Source organism: Myotis yumanensis, unplaced genomic scaffold, assembly GCF_028538775.1.
Source record: "Myotis yumanensis isolate MYYU_CA2020_CCGP unplaced genomic scaffold, mMyoYum1.0.hap1 SCAF_9, whole genome shotgun sequence".
Lineage (NCBI taxonomy): Eukaryota > Metazoa > Chordata > Mammalia > Chiroptera > Vespertilionidae > Myotis > Myotis yumanensis.
Window position 1 is genome coordinate 21694337 of NW_027223760.1, and position 16332 is coordinate 21710668.

At 42.4% G+C, this 16332-nt stretch overlaps 1 protein-coding gene and 1 pseudogene across 1 annotated transcript in view; one reads left to right on the top strand and one right to left on the bottom strand.

Annotated features, from left to right (window-relative positions):
• SND1 (staphylococcal nuclease and tudor domain containing 1) overlaps nucleotides 1–16332 on the top strand; it is a 447431-nt gene that overhangs the window by 212453 nt on the left and 218646 nt on the right. The window lies entirely within an intron of this gene.
• LOC139016830 (60 kDa heat shock protein, mitochondrial-like) lies at nucleotides 2476–4434 on the bottom strand (annotated as a pseudogene).

A 16332-nucleotide genomic window follows, 5' to 3' on the forward strand; every position in this document is an offset into this window, starting at 1 on the left:
TATCCACACTGACATTGGTCTTGGTCCAATTGCTAATGGATTCTGGGGAACAAAAACACGGCTTGCTATGTTCCTGTGGTGCCAGCTGGCTGGTCGTGGTCCATAAACTATAATGGGGCAGGTGGTGGAATTCTTCTTACTGGGCCCCTTTTTCCTTTCTGACCCATATGAGAAACTTATCTTGAGTTTCCACCCCAAGAAGCAACCTGTGCCAAAACAATTTTCTTCTGATTTAATGATTGGGCTTGGTATAAGAACATGGTTATTCTTCCAGTTGGTAGTGGCTCAGAATTTCTCAGAGTAGAGTGGCAGCCTTCCAGAATCCAGAGCATTATTTTGAGCTCCTTCCTCTAAACAAAGCACTTGCATGAACTATTGAGTATGTGAACATGGCTCTCTGGGGCTACCCCGCCCCCATTTTGGTCTTTGCAGACCTCTCTGATACGTCTGGTTCTACTTTCACTGTCAGAGCAAATCATTCCAGATGCCGTTATATAATTTTCTGCCTTGGGGTGTGTGTTTGTGTGGGTGGGTAGTTTTGTTTTGTTTTTAAGTGGTGTTTAATGTCAGGCTAATAATAAAATGGATACGTAGGCCTAGTTTTGTCATCATGGCCACGAGTTTGCTTGTTTGTCCTTTATTCCCCTGGGAGGCGGAGAACTCCCCCTCCCAAGTGGTGCCTACAGCTTGGAGGGGGCTCTTGTCATCACAGCTGCCTAGAAAATGCAGCACGGAACTCGCAGTTCTATTCTGAAGAGACAAAGATGAGGCATGTTCCCTCTGGTTGCTCCCACAATCGATTTCTTGTCTTCCTGCTACCTAAATACTGGTAGAACCAATAGGTATGAATTTGCTGATCCTGAACCAGTTCCAAAGTTTGGTTTATTCCCTACCTACAATTCTTAGGTTCTTGGTCTTTGGGGGAATGCCAGGTTCTTTGACACATTTATGGTTCTGGGGGCCTTAAGCTACATTAGGTCGGTCAATCTTGGGCCCTTAAATTCTGGAAAAGAAGAACGTGTTAGTTGAACTCTTCTGTGTGGGCAGCTGTTCACAAAACTATATGATAAGACCCACCTAGGGCACTTTAAAAAAATGGTACCCTGTATTTAAAATGTAGGTATAGTGTTCGGTGTTTTAAAGTATTGATTTTCACCCCTGGAGCTTCCGGTTTTATTAGCCTGGCATTGTTGTTTTGTTGTTTTTGTTTGTTTGTTTTTTAAATATATTTTATTGATTTTTTACAGAGAAGAAGGGAGGGGGATGGAGAGTTAGAAACATCAGTGAGAGAGAAACATTGATTCAGCTGCCTCCTGCACACTCCCCACCGGGGATGTGCCCACAACCAAAGTACATGCCCTTGACCGGAATCGAACCTGGGACCCTTCAGTCCGTAGGCCGACACTCTATCCACTGAGCCAAACCGGTTAGGGACTGGCATTGGTGTTTTGAGTAATAATTCTAATGTGCAGCCAAATATTAATAAGTACTATGAAAGGGGAAATGTAGAGGAAACAGGAAGTTCCAAAACCAACATTTTCGGCTGTTTCTGACAAGTATAGATATAGGTAATAGGAGGAATAAAACCAATTTTACCAATATATATTTTCTTGGATCACTTTTGGTCCCTGATCACAGCCTTTTACCTCCACTTAATTTCACCTGTACCAGCTCTGCTTAGAAAAAGTACTGAATGGCAGAACAATGTAGGGGCTGATAGGGTGATGGTTATTTCTAGCTCTGCCTCCAACTTAAAGGGTGACCTGACAAGTCATTCACCCTCCTTTTCTAAGGCCCTTATCAGGCCTTTTCGAAGGAGAATGTAGCATAAACAGTACTGCTAATATTATGTTTCCTTAATGTATCGCTTAGTAATCTAAAATTTCTTTCAACCTGCTCTCAGGTTCTATCAGAGGGAACATTAACAGGGGTGTGTTTGGGGATGAAAGGAGTAGCAGTGAAGCCAAGAGTTTCCCACTGGTTTTATTTTTATTTTATTTTATTTTATTTAACTTTAAACAAATTTTTATTACACAAAGGTCACGTAATTGGATATTTCTCTACTTTGTACACAATTATTCTTACTCTCCACAGAACGGCTGCTTCTTCACTTCTCATCGGGTGATGGCAAGCACTAAAATCCCGATTTTAACAGAATAATAGTAAAAATGCCTCAGTGATTTACATTGAAAGCAGTATATTGGTACATGGCTCTTGCACTTATCAGGATTGTACAAATGTATTTTTATTCAAAAATACAAAATAAATTATCTGTAGACATGGACAATGACAGCAGTAAACCATTGTATGTTGTCAACTGAAACCAGTAACTGATGGTTAGAGGGATTTTCTTGAACATCAGCCAGCCTTTTCTTCAGTTACTTCCTTCAACTGACTTCTCTGAAGTTATAGGTGAGGAGATGCCTTGCGCTTCCTCTCAGTCCTCAGTGATGATGGTAAAGCGCTCTTCCAGGGCTAGAACATGCCGCCTCCCATCCCTCCTCCCATGCCGCCCATCCCACCCATCCCAGGGTCCTTCTCCTCTTTGGGAATTTTTGTGACACAACTTCTGCTGTTGTTAACAGAGCATCCAGTTAAGCAGTTCTTACAACCTTAGTTGGATCAATGATTCCTTTTTCCACCATATTCACAAAATCTCCAAGCATGGCATCATAACCAATTTCTGAGGAACTTTGCATAATTTTCTCAACTATTGATGATCCCTCAACACCTGCATTCTTAGCAATGGTCATTGCAGGAATTTTTAGTGCTTTCTTAATAATTTCTATACCAATTTTTTGATCTTCATTAGTTGGAGTTAATGAGTCCAAGGCTGGAATGCTCCGAAGCAGGGCACAGCCCCCTCCCAGAACAATGCCTTCCTCCACAGCAGCTCGGGTAGCATTGAGGGCATCTGTGACTCTGTCTTTCTTTTCATTCACTTCAACATCACCTGTCCCACCAACCTTCAGCACAGCTACCCCATCTGAGAGTTTGGCCAGGCATTCATTTAGTTTTTCCTTACCATATTCACTAGTTGTGGTATCTAACTGTTAGCTCAATGATTTCTTGAATACGTTTTTCAATCTGAGCCTTGTCACCTTTTCCCTTCAAGAGCATGGCATCATCTTTGGTCACAATGACCTTTCCAACTTTTCCTAAGTCATGAGGCTGAACGTCTTCTAGGTTGAAAGCCAATCCTTCTTCTCCAAACACAGCACCACCAGTAGCAATAGCCATGTCTTTAAGCTGGTTCTTCCTATTGTCCCCAAAACCTGGAGCTTTGATTGCTACAACCTGAATACCAACTTTTAGCCTATTCAAAACCAGTGTACCGAGAGCTTCTCCCTCAACATCTTCAGCAATTATGACCAGGGGCTCGCGGTGAGCATTGGCAATTTCAAGAGCAGGTACGATGGACTGAACACTAGAAATTTTCTTTTCACTCAACAGAACGTATGCATCTTGAAATTCACATTTCTGACCTTTTGCTGTATTAATAAAGTATGGAGAAATATAACCTTGATCAAACTTCATGCCTTCAGTAATTTCTAATTCATCATTTAGTGTTTTTCTATCCTTTACAGTGATGACGCCTTTCCTTCCAACCTTTTTCATTGTGTCAGAAATTATGTTGCCAATTTCTTTGTCTCCATTTGCAGAAATTGTAGCAACCTGAGCTATTTCCTCAGGGGTTATCACAGGTTTAGACTGCTTCTTTTTTTACATATATATATATTTTATTGATTTTTTACAGAAAGGAAGAGAGAGGGGGATAGGGAGTTAGAAACATCGATGAGAGAGAAACATCAGTCAGCTGCCTCCTGCACACCTCCTACTGGGGATGTGCCCACAACCAAGGTACATGCCCTTGGCCAGAATCGAACCTGGGACCTTTCAGTCCGCAGGCCAACGCTCTATCCACTGAGCCAAACCGGTTAGGGCTAGACTGCTTCTTAAGTTCAGAAATTACAGCATCGACAGCTAACATCACACCTCTCCTGATTTCCACTGGATTAGCACCTTTGCTGATCTTCTCAAACCCTTCCTTGGCAATGGAGCGTGCTAGCACAGTAGCCGTAGTGGTGCCATCCCCAGCCTCTTCATTTGTATTATTGGCCACATCCTGAACAAGTTTAGCGCCAATATTTTTATATTTATCTTTTCAGTCGATGGACTTTGCAACAGCCACACCATCTTTTGTTACTTTGGGACTTCCCCAGCTCTGTTCAATAATCACTGTTCTTCCCTTTGGCCCCATAGTAACGGCTACAGCATCGGCTAAAAGGTCTACACCTTGAAGCATTAAGGCTCGAGCCTCTGCACCGAATTTTACATCTTTGGCATAAGCCCGAGTGAGATGAGGAGCCAGTGCCCTGGACACGGGCCTCATCTGGCGAAGGACTGTGTGTAATGGGAGCATTTCTGCGGGGCAGCGGCAGGGTGTGTGGGTGGCGAGGCAGGCCGGCGGCGACAAGTGAGGGCCCCACTGGTTTTAAACTGTAGCTATAGGTTTTTCCTTTTGTGTAACCCTTCCTCCTCAAACTCTTGATCCTAAACATTAGGTTTACTTGGATGTCTGTAGATTTTCAAAGTCAGATTTTACCCGAATAGTAGTGATAACTACCACTAGTTGACTCATTGCCATTAGCCCCTGACATGACCTTGAGTTAAATTGTTTACCTGAGAGAACAATGGACAACATTGGAGAGAGCTTTGAATTTAGACATCTAATATTCATTTTACCTCTAATTATCAAGTTTATATATTTTGTCTGTTGGGTAACTGTTGTCTTATTGTGTTAAAATGCCCTCCTTAAAAGGAACTCGTGGGCAGTAAAAGGTTTTAATGTCTTTTGTTTTTGGGGTTGGTGCTGGCAACTAAACAAAACTGTCTTTTAAATACTCTTGGGGACCAAAGAAATTCAAGTATAATTTATTCATTTGTTAGACTCAATAAATGCCAGTTGTGGGGGGAGATTAAAGACTCAAGCCAATAGTTAAATATCTAAGAAGCCCTAGAGTTTATTATGTTTTGATAGTTTATTGTGTGTACACTGATGCATCTGAAATTAATAATGTGTATTTTGATGCCTGGGGCCTAATCCAAACTAATATCCTCAAGTGATTTGTTGTTTTATGTAGATGCCCTTTTAAATATACACCATTTATGACCCTGTTGGTTATTTTGTTGTTGTTGCTTTTTCCCCCACATCTCTGTTTATAATCAGGGCTTACATTGCGCTCGCATACATGAGTATAACAAATTAACCTGTGCCATCATGTTACATATTTTGAATATCACCCCTGATTATAATGCACAGGAATTTGAGTTATGTCACTTGCTCCTCAGGACTTGTTTTCAGGGAGAGGTGCCAATCTTGTCCTTATAGTGAGTTGACAGAGAAGGAGCGTCAATAAGAAGTATTTCTATTTTGGTTTGCATTGTTTGAACTGGAACTGTTTTCTGCACATTGCCCTGCATTAATGACCTTTGCCTGTTGAGAGGATGTGGGTGAGAATCATTGCCTGTAAGGGATTCTCTGTACCTGAGCATCTACTTGGTGGCATTTGCTTTTCCAACTAGTGCACTGACTTAGGATAAGACCTTAAAAAGTAGGTAGAAGTCCCTGGTGGCTGTATTTTTCCCATTCAGAAACTCAGGAAAATTGGAGTTACAGCCTGGCATGCTTGGGCCAGTTCCATGTTTTTCACCATGCTTTATCTTTAGAGCATTTGTTGAAGACTTTTGTTTTCCCCATTGATAGATTACATTCGGCAATTAGACACTACTCATCGTGAATTAGAAGATAGTTCATTAGGGTTTTAGCACTCACCTTCACCTCCTCCCTCTTATTCAGCCCTCGCCATAGTTTACCTTCAATTTTAAGAGCTGAGTAGTTTGTTGTTGTTTTTTTCGGAAAATGTACAGTACTTCTTTGTTTGGCATCTCCAAAAAACATGATTTGAAGAATGAGTTCAGCTCATTCCTAGAATCTGGCAGGGATAGTGGGACTTTAATCAGACTATGATTGTTCTAAAACTTTTCTAGATTAAACTTGCTACCCCCGCTTCCCCCCACTCCAGCCCAATTTAAAACAAAACAGAAAACCAAGGAAAATCTGATCATGGTGTCAGGACTCCCTTCTCCCTCTTATATCTTTAGGAAGTTATTCACCCTGATTCTGATAATTTCCCATTATGACATAATTTATATGTTTCCCACCCTTTCCCCTTGTAATAACAAAATTGCTGATAGCCATGTAACAGTGTTGTGGTTTTTTTTAAGTCAGGTAATTCACTTCTAAATTGGACCTTGTTTCTTTCTAATCAGCCTTGTAATGTATTACAGACATCATTCTCAGCATTAGCTACAGAAGTGATTTAATGCTGGGTTTTTAATGACTCCTTCATTAATCCTGGTATTCTGGGATTTAACACTCACTGGCCTTTGACCATTGGAAATGATGAAAACTTCGATTTCATGTATATTGGATAACACTGGACTGTTGCTGGAGCCATGAATTTTGCCTCTGCAGTGGCGTGCATGATTGAGTGCTGTGGAAGGATGGGTGCTCTCCCCAGCCATGCACCGCTGCCGAGGAGGTGAATGCGACGTCTTTATCAGTACAGGGTGACCTCCTAGGATAGCTGGATATGAAGTGGGAATTTTCACTGACAGCTTCGTCCACTGAACAAATCTCTGGACTTGTGAAGTCAAGTTCAACCTTTTCAGCTATTTCCTAAAAGATGCTTTCTTTGAGAACAAGTACCTTCATGTCTAAACTGTGAACATTTTTTCTTCTTATAGAGTCATGGAATTTTATAGTAGGAAGATACGTTCAAAACTATCTAGTCCACCTCCCTCATTTATAAACAAGGTGGCTTAGTCCAGGAGAAGTAACACAACTAGGCCCGTGTGAATGATAATGGACATCAGCAAGAAGAATGATCACCAACACATACAGTGCTTACTATGTGCCAGGCAGAACCTAAGAATAGCCTAGTTTCTTTCTCACACCCGTGTCGTGAGGTGACATGCATTGCACAGCAATTCAGTGCTCCAGGCAGCTTCTCTCTACGTCCTGCTGTCGTTGACGGCAGAGATGACAGTGTCAGTTGCCTTCCTTATTCTTAGTGGAAGCATTTTCAATGTTCTTTCGAAGAGGGGGGCTAGCTTATTTACTGTAGAGTCTTGTGGCAGGATAATAATAACATGAAAAAAATGCCAGGTTCTCCCCTCACTCCATCCCCTCAAAAAAAAAAAAAATTATTGCTCAGGAGAAAGGAAGTCTTCTACTTTGAGTATTTGCAAAGGCCCTTGTGTTAAAAGTGCTTCCTCGCTTAATTTATTTTGAACATATCAATTAGCCTGACTCAACCATCCTCAGGGCAATATGAAGGTTACGTGGCAGAATCATTTCAAGCAGCCAATTTTTTTTACACAAACATATAACAATTATTCTGGTGAGTGTGGACCTCCCCCCCCCACACACACACACACATACACACACACACACTACAGTGCTAAGTGTCATAGGAAGTGGCCTTTTAAAGCTCACCTTAAAGAGAGCCACAAACCTTTTTTGTAAAGGACCTAGGTAGGAAATATTTCCATTTTGAAAGCCATATATGGTCTGTGATGCAAGCATTCAATTCTGCCTTTGCAATGCTAAAGCATGCACAGATAATATGCAAACAACTGGGTTGGCTGTGCTCCAATAAAACTTTATTTATTTTTATTTTTTTTTAATATATTTTATTGATTTTTTACAGAGAGGAAGGGAGAGAGATAGAGAGTTAGAAACATCGATGAGAGAAACATCGGTCAGCTGCCTCCTGCACATCTCCCACTGGGGATGTGCCCGCAACCCAGGTACATGCCCTTGACTGGAATCGAACCTGGGACCTTTCAGTCCGCAGGCCGACGCTCTATCCACTGAGCCAAACCGGTCTCGGCGTCCAATAAAACTTTAATTACAAAACAGACAGTGAGTTTGCAGACTTATGGGACTTACGCTGTGGAGATATGAATAAATACTTATAGGACAAATGATAAAACCAGGCAATTGAATGTTTTGAAAATGGATCCTTGTTATTTAAGGGAAGAATTTCTGATGGCAGCGTCATATATAGATTTCAAAAGAGCTATGTCTGAAAATGTCATGATGGAGAAGACAGAACTGCCTCAAAAGGTGGCTCTAATGATGCACATTGTGATGGAGTACACTTGTACAGAGTGTAGCTTGAGAAAAATATTTCTGAAATGTAGTGCTTTAAACAGTGCATCTAGATGAGTAAATGTAATAAATATTTAATGATTTCACAAATATCCAAAATGTTATTTACCCAAGATAAACAAGAAATTTTCTCTACTTATATTTTTATAGGGGATGTGGAATCGTTTTATATGCAAATATATTTTCTTATAATGTTTTCTCTTGACCTCTCCCAAAAGCTCCGTTTATGAGGAAATGGCTGACTCTGGAAATTGTTTTCAATATAAGATCCGACTCTGTGCTTCCTTCTAATGGAACTATCTCTATACTGGTCACTGGTGATAGAACAATTCACTTCTTTACGTGCTGCCACAGGTAGCCAGCCATCCATCTATTGATTGTGCTCTTCTGGTTATTTGAGCCAATGAGCATGTTTTTGTTTTTCTATATGTCTTATTCTTTTACTAGAGGCCCGGTGCACAAAATTTGTGTGTGGGCGGGGGGGTGAGGGGGTGGCAGGGTCCCTCAGCCTGGCCTGCACCCTCTCCAATCCGGGACCCCTCGGGGGATGTCCGACTGCCTCTCACAATCCGGGACCGCTGGTTCCTAACTGCTCGCCTGCCTGCCTGCCTGCCTGCCTGATCACCCCTAACCCCTCTGCCTGCCTGATGATTGCCCCTAACCACCTCTGCCTGCCTGATTGCCCCTAATCACTTCTGCCTGCCTGCCTGATCGCCCCTAACTGCTCCCCTGCTGGCCTGATTGCCCCTAACCGCCTCTGCCTCAACCCACACCCGGGACCCGGGCTTCCCTCCCACTGGCCAGCTGCAGGCACTCAGGACTTGGGCCGGCTTTGCCCGGGTCGGCCGCAGCCGCAGGGGACAACGGGGCAGCCGGCTTGTCTCTCTCCCAGGCTGCAGGCACAGCCGCTGGTGCCTGGGACTGTGGGGACCTGAGCGCATGTGGATTGTCCCTCTTCCGGGCCACAGGAGCAGGCTCAGCTGCTGGCACCCGGTACCGTGGGGCAGGTGGCTTGCCTGGCTGGTCCCCATTTCTCTCTCTCGGGCTCCTTTGTGCCTGGCTGGTCCCCATTTCTCTCTCTCGAGAGCTCATTTGTGTCTGGCTGGTCCCCAGTGTTGAGTGTCTGAGCTGTTAGGGCATGACAGCGTGAGGGCCTGATGACCATGTGCATATTGGCTCTTTATTATATAGGATTTTTTGTTGGTTAATTCTCACCTGAGGATATTTTTCCGTTGATTTTTAGGGAGAGTGGAAGAGAGAGGGAAAGACAGAGAGAAACATGGATATGAGAGAAACACATTGATTGGTTGCCTTCTGCACAAACCCTGACCAGGGCCCAGGCCCCAGAGGAACCTGTAACCAAGATTCGTGCCCTTGACTGGAATGGAACCGGGGGCCCTTTTGTCTGCAGGTGGACGCTCTATCCGCTGAGCCAAACCGGCTAGGGCTGATTCTTACTTTTTGTTTAATGCTACCTATATCTTGCTATCTAAAACTGTAAAACAGCAGTTTTTCCTGTTAGAATTTTATGACTTACTACTTGTTTAATTTCCTGATTTCTTTCTTTTCCCTTTCTCCTTTTTATCATTCTCACCAGATCAGCACTGACATGCCTTTTCTTTGTATTAACCCTGTTGAAATTTTCAACCTGATCTAGTTTAAGAAGGCACTGCTCTGCACTGTACTTGCTTGTCTCCTAGAGACAGCTTTTCTTTATGTTCAGCATGCCCCTTTTCAGATGCATCTGGAATAACAGCTGCATTCCAACTCCTGAATAAAATGAGTCAGGAAAGCTTCTCATCGTAAAGCACCTGGACTCTTCAGCAAGATGGGGAACTTGGGGGTAAAGCCCTGAAAGGGTCCATCACCAGCAGTATGGGAAGACTAAATTTTATGGGGTGGGGGTAGACCACATGAATGAGGATATGACTGAACTGGTGTTATAAGAGTACCATTTGTATCTGTTAAATGGAAGGGATTAGATAATTTGTCATTATGCTAATTCTAGGTAACAGATGGTGGTGAGTTCTGCATCTCAACAGCACCATTCACCCAGGGGGAAATTAGCTTGCACCCAGCCCAGCAGTCAGGCAGGAATTCCATTGAGAGATAAACACTACTGGTGCTTACATTAGTGTGTCCCTCTGAGAAAACCCACACATGTGCTGGGTTTCTTGAATTTCTCTATAGTTTACATATTCTTGGCCATGGCCCTCTCTAAGTTATCAGACCTCTTTGCTCCTAGTTTTAAAGAATTTGAAGTGGTTTCTCTCCATTTGGTTAATTTAGGAAGATGAAGATTGGATGTAGGTTAGGTAGATGTGGCTCAAAAAGCATGACTGTTTATTCTTCAGAGAAAAGATGCTGTACAGATATAAAAAATATTGTTGCTTATCAGTCTTTAGAAATGAACTTCAGAGCTGAAATGAGGAGTGGGAAATCAGATGTGCTCTTTTCAAGTGCCATACTTTGCCTTCGCTATAATATCTATATTTTAAAAAATGAGTAAAGGGCACTCCTGCTATAGACCATGGGGAACTGGAGAAAGAAGATGCAGATCTGTTCCGGGTTGCAGTGCAGTGTTGTTGGTCTTTGGGGGAGAAAGATATTCCTGGGCTCACTGACACACTGTGCCTCCTTGTCATCTGGGGCCCAAAAGAGCTAGCAGAGTCCGCAGACTTTTCAGTCTCTCTAAGAAGATGATGTTTGCCAATATGTTGTGAGAAAGCCTCTAAACAAATAAGGAAGAAACCTAGGACTGAAGCACCCAAGATCCAGTGTCTTGTTACTCCACCTGTCGTGCAACACGAAGGCCAGGGTATTGCTCTGAAGAAACAACAAGCATTTTGTACCAGGAAGCTTAAAGTTGGGGGCAAGCTAGCCATAGCTTTAGTTCACACCAGGAGCTGAAATAATTGAGGATGTTTGATCCTGCCTTGGCGACCCTTGAGGTGTTGGGAGAAGGCAGTCTATTTGGATAGGTGTGGGGGGTTAGTTATTTGTTAAAGAATTCCCTTATTTGTTCTTTCCTATCACTTATGCCATCACTCTGCTCCATGCGCTCAGCAATTCAGATCTAAATTAATTCAGGAGCCTTCTAGATGTGCCTTTTGTAACTGCAGTTTTCCCATCTCCATTTCTCCCTGCATAATGCTGCTGGACTAATTTTCCATAAATGCTGTTTTCATGCTGTTATTTCACCACCACAACAGCTATTTTAGATTTTCACAACCATCTTCAATCAAGTCTCCTACTCTGTTCTCTCTCTCCTCACTCTCAGCAGACATTCTCATGTCCTACTTTATGGAGAAAATATGGGCTTACCAGGAAAATGCCTTTAACTTTTTCTCTGAGCCCAAACTTGTCTCTCTCCTGCTTGCATTATCTTCTGCCTTCCCATCTCTGTGGAAGATTTCAGCCTCTTTCTTTCCAAACTACTTTTTCTTATACATACGCGAGTTAAAAGAAATTGTAATGGTCTCCATTTGCTATTCATTCCTTTCCCACCTGGTTTTGACCCTTCCACATGATTGAAACTGAGTTTACCTAGAAGACCAATGCTTCCCGAAAAGGCACTTTTCAATCCTTAAGTGGACTTGATCTGTCTGCAGTATTTAAAATTTATCACAGTCTTTTTTGAGAAATTTTTTTCTCCTGTCTTTTCAGTAAAGCATATTTGACTGGATTTCTTTCTACAACTCTGATAATTTCTCCTCATTCAGCTTTTGAGTGCTTCTTAAATATTTATGCTTCCTAGGCTTCTGTTCTGGTCCCTCTTCCCCCTGTTCAATCTCCATGAGTGATCATATTTATCCCATTGCTTCAGTTTCCATGTAGATGTTGCTTTTCCCAAATCTGTGTCTGTAGGCCAGTTCTTCCTACCAGGATCCCCACCAATATATTCAACTCCTGACTGTACATCGCTTCTTAGATACCAAAACTCGATATGGCTAAAACTGAGCTTATGCTCTCCCCTTTAAAAGCGATTTCTTTACTCTGTGATCCCATTTTGATTGATGGTACCACCGTTTACTTAGTCTTTTATTCTATAAGTTGAAGTGTCATCTTTATCTCCTCCTCTCTCACTCTCCAACCTGATTATCTACTGGTAATGTTGGTGGGGAAAATGGCACCAGTTGTTACCTGTGATTGAACCTTCGTTCAGCAACCTCGGTACTTGAGTTCTGGCTAAGAAATAATTCAGAGCCAATAATTCAAATACAAGCAAAAGTCTATTTAGAAAGTCACAGAGATAGAAGAAGTGAGCAGTGGAAGAAGTGAGCTCAGGGAACAAGTTACAGAGGCAAAGGAAGGACCCTTGGAGCTTAGGAGAAAGAAAGAGGCAGGGAAAACGCTCCTGGGGAAAGGAGATGGGGAAAGGTGTGAGTGTGTTGGAGAGAAAGAGAGCCACACTGGGTCCTTATGTCATAGAAGGGGAAAGGGGCTCTTCTCACCCGGTTGCTCATGGGAGATGGGATCTTGGAGTGCCACTGGAATAAGGATTTTCAGAGGGCCTGAGGATGCGATATAGTAGAAAGCTTTATTTTTGTGGAGTTACACCCCTGGGTTTCCAAAATCCCATTTCCCTTAGTCCAGTCATAGAAGTGTAGCTGGCGTTTCAGTAGAGCTAAAATCAGAGCCAGTGTCCAGTTTCCTTTCCAAGTTGGAGCCAGGTGCAGCCCAGCATCAGGCTAGCTTAGCTTGTGTTCCCCACTGCAGTCCAGTAGTCCCTTGCGTGTGGGGTTCCCATGGTCATGGGCCACATGGGGGAATGTATGGGAAGCAAGAGAACATACCTGAGCAACAAGAGTCCCAAGAGAGTTAACTTCTTTGGTTAGGGGATTATGTATTTCCAAATATTCAAGCTTTTGTAGTGGCCATGCCCATTCTGGCCAACCATCTCTGCCCCAAGGTGTGATTGACAGGCAAGTACCTTCTCTGGTCACCCCAACTTTAGTGAGCATGTGCCTGTCTGCCCTTTGTTGGATCCTTTCTCTCCCCTGGGAATGTGAAATTGCAGTTTCCTGGTGAAGCTGCCCAAATGACATGCCTATAATGTATAGCCTTTCCTTTGCTCCTGTCCTAAAGGGTGTCCCAAAATTCACGCAAGAAGTAATTTTGATAGAAAACACAGGTTTATAATTAAAAATTGTAAATTTTTTATTGACCATAAAGTATACAGTATAGGGTTATGTATGGAATAGCACATCGGATAAATGGCCTCCACGGCTTTGCTGGCACATATGCAAAGCCGTGGTCTTTATTGGTCTTCATTGTCCCTGCTCCTGGGCCATAATTGGTACTTGGTAATGCTGATCAAATTGAAGGGATTGAAATCAAAGGGCAACAGATATTAAAATCTGATTCAGTAAACCAAGTAAAATTAGGCTTTTATTTTTTTGTTGTTGTTGTTAATGCTCACGCAAAATTCAAATCTTGCATGAATTTTGGGACACCCTTTATTATTAAATAACTAACTAATTACAATAGTATCACTTAGTCTTGAGGGGTTTTATCTGGAGGTCTCAGAGGAGGATTTCAGTGGAATATTAATTAGCTTTACAGATGTGTCCCTGTGGTCTCCACTGATTGGTCAGTGCCAGGGCAGTGATTCATTAGTCAGTACAGCTGGTTCTGAAGTCATCCATGCTGTCCCTTGTCTGGTTCTGCTGCTTTCTGGGCCTGGAGCTGAAACACAACTGAGGCCTAGATGTATTTACTGTGGGTCAGAACCTCATTGTCTTGGGGTTAATGCTTAAGGGCTATTGTATGCCCCCCTTGTTTGTTTCCCGCTAAGGTGGTCTAACCCTCATGGCTAGCAACATGTCAGTGGAGAGTCTGAACTGCATAACCAGTGATATGAAAGGTCAGGGGGTCAAAACTGCATGACCAGTGATATGCTAGCGGAAGAAAGGTGATCCTGGGAGTGAGGTCCTTGTTTTCCAAGTTTTGCCTATTCCTAGGTACCTAGGGCTTTCAGCCCTGGTGACTTTCTGTACCTGACCTATTGTCCTGGCTCTCCTCATTTCTGTCTGGAATAAATCCACCTTTTCTTCTTACTGCCTGGTTTATGCTGTCAGTCTCCTTACTGACCTTCTAATTCTCGTCTTATTCTCTTCCGATCCATTTCACTTTCTGAAACACAAATCTGATTGTTATTCTCCTGCTAAAGACTCTTCATTAATCATCCCACAGCCTTTAGGATTAATACAAACTCATGTTCTGGCCCTCGCCTACCTTTCTATGTTTATATTTAACATTCCCTGGCTCTCATCCATCATTTCTGTTAAAAAAAAAAAACACAAAAAAAACTTAACCTCACTATTGTTGAAGTCAGACTGCTCTCTCTGCCTGGAACACATATTTTCACCTAGTAGCTTCTCATCCTGCAGCAGTTCCTGTGTCAGGGAAGCTTTACCTTAGGTGCCCTGCAAGAAGGGGATCCTAATGGACATCTGTTATGTGCTACCTCAGCACCCCGTGCTTACTTACTAATAATATTCACAGCACGAGGTCCAAATCTTGTTTTTTAAATCCCCAGTGCATAATACAGTTTTTGCCATGTAGAGGGTCTTTGAGTTAACACATACTGAAATACCTTCCATGACTTCCCATGGGTTTATTTCTAGACTCGCCTGAGTTAGACTGGAAATGTGGATGTACTATGTGGAGTCATTTAGAACTTCAGCTTTGTCTGGGGCCCTAAAGGTTCTTCAGTTTCCTCCCTTTGTTATGATAAACAGAAAAGTATGACTTAAAAGGTAAATGTGTCTTAAGTGTCATCTAATTCAAGCCGGAATTGAAACCAAGGTCTCATGATTGCAAATCTAAATGAAACCCAGCTTCATATATCTATTCCCCAAATTGCACCCTTTCTTCAGGCCACATGAACATAACATTTTTATTTTACTTTCCTACCCTGGTTTTTGTTTTGTTGTCTGTTCAGCTTATTTGGGGTGGGGTGGGGTGGGGTGTCTGGCTTACATTGTAGTGGTGGCAAATAGATAAAGAAACAAAGAACATGTAGAAATAGGTAGATGGTCAAAGTGCTATAGAGAATATAAAGGTCAGGAAGGGCAGAGGAGGTATTCTAGGGTTGCGGGGAGGGAACTTTTCAGTAAGATAGTCAGGGAGACTTCAGTGATAAAAGGTGAAGGATCAAGTGGTAGGAAGGCAAAGGGAATACCAGTGGCAAAGGTCTCTTGGTGCAAGTGTGGCTGGATAGAAAGAATGCATTGCGACTGGAGTGGAGGGAGCAAAGGTGGGGTGGGGGTGGTGAGACATGAGGTCAGCAAGGTAGGGAGGAGCCAGCAAGCCATAGAAGTTCTTGTGAGCCATAACAAGTATATGGCTTTTACTTTGAGGGAGACAGAAGCCATTGCAGAGTTTTGAGCAGAGGAGTGATGGGAACATCTGTGGACTTTAATTTTCAAAGGATTATTCTGGCTGAGAATTATTCTGATATTCAATTGAGAATGGACTTTAGAGTCTTTGTTGTTTTTCTTCTTATTAGTAAGTTCAAATCCTATTGAATTTTTTAAAACTTTATTTTTAAGTAATTATAAATTCACAGAAGTTACAAGGGTAGTACAGATAGGTTCACCCCATGCACCTTCCCTCCAGTTCCCCCCAATGGTTATATCTTACAATTACAGTGCAGTATCTAAACCAGGAATTTGGCATTGATATAAATGTGAAGGTGTGTGAATAGGTCTGTGCCATTTTATCCCATGTGTAGGTTCCTGTAACTATCAGCACAATGAAGATAGAAAACTATTCAGTCATCATAAAGATCTCCCTTGTGTCTTTCCCCTCCCATCATCCTTAACAACTAGTAATCTGTTTTCTATCTCTATAATTTTTTAATTACAAGAATATTATATAAATGGAACCATGTAGTGTGCAAACCTTAGAGGAATGCCCTTGAGATCCACCTAAGGCAGTGGTTCTCAACCTGTGGGTCGCGACCCCTTTGGCGGTCGAATGACCCTTTCACAGGGGTCCCCTAAGACCATCCTGCATATCAGATATTTACATTACGATTCATAACAGTAGCAACATTACAGTTATGAAGTAGCAACGAAAATAATTTT